We start from the raw sequence: 6,929 nt of genomic DNA, 5'->3' as shown, positions 1-6,929 counted from the left end.
TTTTTCAGGCTATCGACTTACGCTTTGTAGTCCAGGTTGCCAGTTCGAATCTCGTCTTTCAGATTTGTTAGTTTTAGGTCCAAATTTGATTAATGACAAGTGGGACCCCCGTGTGTTGTTCCGATATTTCAGTGTAGGATGGTTTTTTTGAACAAACACTTTGCGCGGTTAGACAAGTAACGACACGAGTTACACGTATTTTGCAAGTTTACGAACAAAAATGACAGCGGCATAGAATATCACATCCACCCCGCAGCTTAGATACTATGGTGATACGAGTTTTTACACCGTTGGAAGTGAGATCCAATGGCTTGGGAGTAGTCTTTGTAATTATGCGCAATTTCCAAACTCTCCAAAGGTTTTTTTGCAAATAAAACATTCAGGCCTCGTGTGTGCCGCTGCATCTTCGATCCAACGGCTCCCCGGTGCTCATATTAGGTGCTCCCCGTAGCTTAATTACCCGCTACGGTGATATGAGCATCTAGGTCGTATGATCAGTGATCAGATGGCACATGCGTAGTACTTGTACTTTCTGCGCATTTCCCAAACTCTATCAGCCGTATATTGCAAAAACATTCAAACCTCCTACTGTGGGCCGTTAGATCTCAGTGAACTCGTATCACCATAGAATCTACGGTGCGGGAGCACCTCATACTCTCCCGTGCGAGAAAACATAAGGTGCTATCGCAGCTTGGATGCTACGGTGATACGAGCTTGGAGGTCGTTTGATCTGAGATCCAATGGCATCTGAGCAGTCTTTGTGCTTGTAAGCAGTGGCCGAACTCTTTTGGGGCTTTTCTGCAAAAAACCATTCGAACCACCGAGGAGGTGTTGGGTCACAAATCCAACGCCTCCGAAGAGCTTGTATCACCAAAGCATCTAAGGTGTGGTAGCACATGATATTCTTACATACAGGAGAATATGATGTCCTCCTTCATCTTAGATGCTACGGTGATACGAGCTTCGAGGTCGTTGGATATGGGATCAAAGGGCATCTAAGTAGTTTTTGTACAAATGTGTGCAATTCTCAAACTCATCAAGGTTTCCTGCAAAAAAATTAAGACACATCATGTGAGCTGCTATATCTTGTTGGCAATATGCCCTAGAGGCAATAATAAATTAGTTATTATTATTATATTTCCTTGCTCATGATAATCGTTTATTATCCATGCTATAATTGTATTGATAGGCAACTCAGATACATGTGTGGGTACATAGACAACACCAAGTCCCTAGTAAGCCTCTAGATGACTAGCTCGTTGATCAATAGATGGTTACGGTTTCCTGACCATGGACATTGGATGTCGTTGATAATGGGATCACATCATTAGGAGAATGATGTGATGGACAAGACGCAATCCTAAGCCTAGCACAAAGATCGTGTAGTTCGTATGCTAAAACTTTTCTAATGTCAAGTATCATTTCCTTAGACCATGAGATTGTGCAACTCCCGGATACCGTAGGAATTCTTTGGGTGTACCAAACGTCACAACGTAACTGGGTGGCTATAAAGGTGCACTACAGGTATCTCCGAAAGTGTCTATTGGGTTGACACGAATCGAGACTGGGATTTGTCACTCCGGTTGAAGGAAAGGTATCTCTGGGCCCACTCGGTAGGACATCATCATAATGTGCACAATGTTACCAAGGGGTTGATCACGGGATGATGTGTTACGGAACGAGTAAAGAAACTTGCCGGTAACGAGATTGAACAAGGTATCGGCATACCGACGATCGAATCTCGGGCAAGTACAATACCGCTAGACAAAGGGAATTGTATACGGGATTGCTTGAATCCTTGACATCGTGGTTCATCCAATGAGATCGTCGTGGAACATGTGGGAGCCAACATGGGTATCTAGATCCCGCTGTTGGTTATTGGCCAGAGAGCTGTCTCGGTCATGTCTACATGATTCCCGAACCCGTAGGGTCTACACACTTAAGGTTCGGTGACGCTAGAGTTGTTATGAGAATTGGTGTGCAGTTACCGAATGTTGTTCGGAGTCCCGGATGAGTTCCCGGACATCACGAGGAGTTCCGGAATGGTCCGGAGGTAAAAATTTATATATGGGAAGTCCTATTTTGGCCACAGGAAAATGTTCGGGATTTTTCGCTATTGTACCGGAAGGTTCTAGAAGGTTCCGGAGTGGGGCCCACCTGCATGGGGGGACCCACATGAACGTGGGTAGTGGGGGCAAGGCCCCACACCCTTGGTCAAGGCACACCAATATCCCCCTTTAGAAGAAATAAGATCATATCCCGAAGGGATAAGATCAAGATCCCTAAAAAGGGGGTATAACAATCGGTGGGGAAGGAAATGATGGGATTTCTTTCCTCCCACCTTTGCCAACGCCCCAATGGACTTGGAGGGCAAGAAACCAGCCCCCTCCACCCCTATATATAGTGGGGAGGCGCATGGGAGCTTGACCCTTGCCCCTGGCGCAGCCCTCTCCCTCCCCAACACCTCCGTAGTAGTAGTAGTGCTTGGCGAAGCCCTGCCGGAGAACTGCAAGCTCCACCACCACGCCGTCGTGCTGCCGGAGCTCTCCCTCAACTTCTCCTCTCCCCTTGCTGGATCTAGAAGGAGGAGACGTCCCCGGGCTGTACGTGTGTTGAACGCGGAGGTGCCGTCCATTCGGCACTAGGATCTCCGGTGATTTGGATCACGATGAGTACGACTCCTTCAACCCTGTTCTCTTGAACGCTTCCGCTTAGCGATCTACTAGGGTATGTAGATGCACTCCCCTCTCTCTCGTGGCTAGTTTCTCCATATATAGATCTTGGTGACTCGTAGGAAAATTTTAAATTTCTGCTACGTTCCCCAATAGTGGTATCAGAGCTAGGTCTATTACGTAGATTCTTTGCACGAGTAGAACACAAAGTAGTTGTGGGCATTGATTTTGTTCAATATGCTTACCGTTACTAGTCCAATATTGTTTCGACGATATTGTGGGATGAAGCGGCCCGGACCGACCTTACATGTACACTTACGTGAGACAGGTGCCACCGACTGACATGCACTTGTTGCATAAGATGGCTAGCGGGTGCCAGTCTCTCCCACTTTAGTCGGATCAGATTCGATGAAAAGGGTCCTTATGAAGGGTAAATAGCAATTGACATATCACGTTGTGGTTTTTGCGTAGGTAAGAAATGTTCTTGTTAGAAACCCATAGCAGCCACGTAAAACATGCAAACAACAATTAGAGGACGTCTAACTTGTTTTTGCAGGGTATGTTATGTGATGTGATATGGCCAAAAAGAATGTGATGTATGAGATTGATCATGTTCTTGTAATAGGAGTCACGACTTGCATGTCGATGAGTATGACAACCGGCAGGAGCCATAGGAGTTGTCGTAATTTATTGTATGACCTGTGTGTCATTGAACAATGCCATGTAATTACTTTACTTTATTGCTAACCGGTAGCCATAGTAGTAGAAGTAATAGTTGGCGAGACAACTTCATGAAGACACGATGATGGAGATCATGATGATGGAGATCATGGTGTCATGCCGGTGACGATGATGATCGTGGAGCCCCGAAGATGGAGATCAAAAGGAGAAAAATGATATTGGCCATATCATGTCACTTTTTGATTGCATGTGATGTTTATCATGTTTATGCATCTTATTTTCTTAGAACGACAGTAGTAAATAAGATGATCCCTCATTAAAATTTCAAGAAAGTGTTCCCCCTAACTATGCACCATTGCGAAAGTTCGTCGTTTCGAAGCACCACGTGATGACCGGGTGTGATAGATTCTAACGTTCACATACAACGGGTGTAAGCCAGATTTACACACGCGAAACACTTAGGTTGACTTGATGAGCCTAGCATGTACAGACATGGCCTCGGAACACAAGAGACCGAAAGGTCGAGCATGAGTTGTATAGTAGATACGATCAACATGAAGATGTTCACCGATGATGACTAGTCTGTCTCACGTGATGATCGGACAAGGCCTAGTTGACTCGGATCATGTAATCACTTAGATGATTAGAGGGATGTCTATCTGAGTGGGAGTTCATAAGATGAACTTGTTTATCCTAAACATAGTCAAAAGGTTTTTGCAAATTATGTCGTAGCTCGCGCTTTAGTTCTACTGTTTTAGATATGTTCCTAGAGAAAATATAGTTGAAAGTTGACAGTAGCAATTATGCGGACAGTAGAAGGCTTATGTCCTTAATGCACCGCTCCGTGTGCTGGACCTCGAACGTGATCTGTGGATGTTGCGAACATCTGACATACACTTTTTGATGACTACATGATAGTTCGGTAATGTTAAATGGTTTAGAATTGAGGCACCGAAGACATTCTTGAAATGTCGCAGAATATATGAGATGTTTCGAGGGCTGAAATTGGGATTTCAGGCTCGTGCCCACATCAAGAGGTATAAGACCTCTGACGATTTTCTTAGCCTGCATAATAAGGGAGAAAAGCTCAATCTTGAGCTTGTGCTCAGATTGTCTGAGTACAACAATCACTTGAATCGAGTGGAAGTTGACCTTCCAGATGAGATAGTGATGTTTCTCCAAAGACATTGCCACCAAGCTACTAGAGCTTCGTGATGAACTATAACATAACAGAGATAGATATAATGATCCTTGATCTATTCACAATGTTCGACACTGGCGAATGTAGAAATCAAGAAGGACCATCAATTGTTGATGGTTAGTGAAACCACTAGTTTTAAGAAGGGCAAGGGCAAGAAGGGGTACTTCATGAAATGGCAAATCAGTTGCTGCTCCAGTGAAGAAACCCAAGGTTGAACCCAAACCCGAGACTAAGTGCTTCTATAATAACGGGAATAGCCACTGGAGCAGAATTACCCTAGATACTTGGTAGATGAGAAGGCTGGCGAGGTCGATAGAATTATATGGGATATACATTATGTTAATGTGTACTTTACTAGTACTCCTAGTAGCACCAGGGTATTAGATATCGGTTCGGTTGCTAAGTGTTAGTAACTCGAAATAAAAGAGCTACGGAATAAACGGAGACTAGCTAAAGGTCATATGACGATATGTGTTGGAAGTGTTTCCAAGGTTGATGTGATCAAGCATCGCCTGCTCCGTCTACCATCGAGATTGGTGTTAAACCTAAATAATTGTTATTTGGTGTTTGCGTTGAGCATAGACATGATTGAATTATGTCTATCGCAATACGGTTATTCATGTAAGGAGAATAATGATTACTCTATTTATTTGAATAATACCTTCAATGGTCTTGCACTTAAAGAATGGTTCTTTGAATCTTGATCGTAGTGATACACATTTTCATGCCAAAAGATATAAGATAGTAATGATAGTACCACTTACTTGTGGCACTGCCATGTAAGTCATATTGGTATAAAACGCATGAAGAAGCTCCATGTTGATGGATCTTTGGACTCACTCGTTTTTGAAAAGTTTGAGACATGCGAGCCATGTCTATTGGTGTATACGCATGAAGAAACTCCATGCAGATGGATCGTTTGGACTCACTTGATTTTGAATCGCTTGAGAAATGCAAATCATACCACATGGGCAAGATGACTGAAAAGCCTCGTTTTCAGTAAAATGGAACAAGATAGCAACTTGTTGGAAGTAACACATTTTGATGTGTGCAGTCCAATGAATGCTGAGGCATGCAGTGAATATAGTTATGTTCTTACTTCACGGATGATTTAAGTAGATACTGAGTATATTTACTTGATGAAACACAAGTCTGAATTATTGAATGGTTCAAGTAATTTCAGAGTGAAGTTGAAGATCATTGTGACAAGAGGATAAAATGTCTATGATATGATCATAGAGATGAGTATCTGAGTTACGAGCTTTGGCATGCAATTAAGACATTGTGGAAATTGTTTCACAATTAATACTGCCTGGAACACCATAATGTGATGGTGTGTCCGAACATCATATTTGCACCCTATTGGATATAGTGCGTACCATGATGTATCTTATCGAATAACCACTATCATTCATGGGTTAGGCATTAGAGACAACCGCACTCACTTTAATAGGTCACCACGTAATTCCGTTGAGACGACACCGTTTGAACTATGGTTTGGAGAAACCTAAGTTGTCGTTTCTTGAAAGTTTGTGGCTGCGACGCTTATGTGAAAAAGTTTCATCGTGATAAGCTCGAACCCAAAACGGATAAATACATCTTTATAGGATACCCAAAATGGTTGGGTATACCTCCTATCTCAGATCCGGAAGCAAGAGTAATTCTTTATAGAAATGGGTCCTTTCTCGAGGAAAAGTTTCTCTCGAAAGAATTGAGTGGGAGGATGGTGGAGACTTGATGAGGTTGTTGAACCATCACTTCAACTAGTGTGTAGCAGGGCACAGGAAGTTGTTCCTGTGGCACCTACACCAATTGAAGTAGAAGCTTATGATAGTGATCATGAAACTTCAGATCAAATCACTACCAAACTTCGTAGGTCGACGAGGATGCATACTGCTTCAGAGTGGTACGTAATCCTGTCTTGGAGGTCATGTTGCTAGACAACAATGAACCTACGAACTATGGAGAAGCGATGGTGGGCCCGGATTCCGACGAATGGCTCGAGGCCATAAAATCCGAGAGAGGATCCATGACTTTGGAAGAAATACTTGATGGTCGTAAGGCCGTTGAGTACAGATGGATTTTAAAAGGAAGACAGACAATGATGGTAAGTATTGCCATTAAGAAAGCTCGACTTGTCGTTAACATGTTTTCCAACAAGTTCAAGGAGTTGACTACGATGAGACTTTCTCACTCGTAGCGATGCTAAGAGTCTGTTGGAATTATATTAGCAATTACTGCATGATTTATGAAATCTTCCAGATAGGATGCCAAAACATTGTTTCCTCGACGATATCCTTGAGGAAAGGTTTTATGTGATACAACCAGAAGGTTTTGTCAATCTTGAAGAATGCTAACAAATATGCAAAGCTCCA

This window comes from Triticum aestivum, chromosome 7B (assembly GCF_018294505.1).
Source record: "Triticum aestivum cultivar Chinese Spring chromosome 7B, IWGSC CS RefSeq v2.1, whole genome shotgun sequence".
Classification (NCBI taxonomy): domain Eukaryota; kingdom Viridiplantae; phylum Streptophyta; class Magnoliopsida; order Poales; family Poaceae; genus Triticum; species Triticum aestivum.
This window is presented reverse-complemented; position numbering follows the sequence as displayed.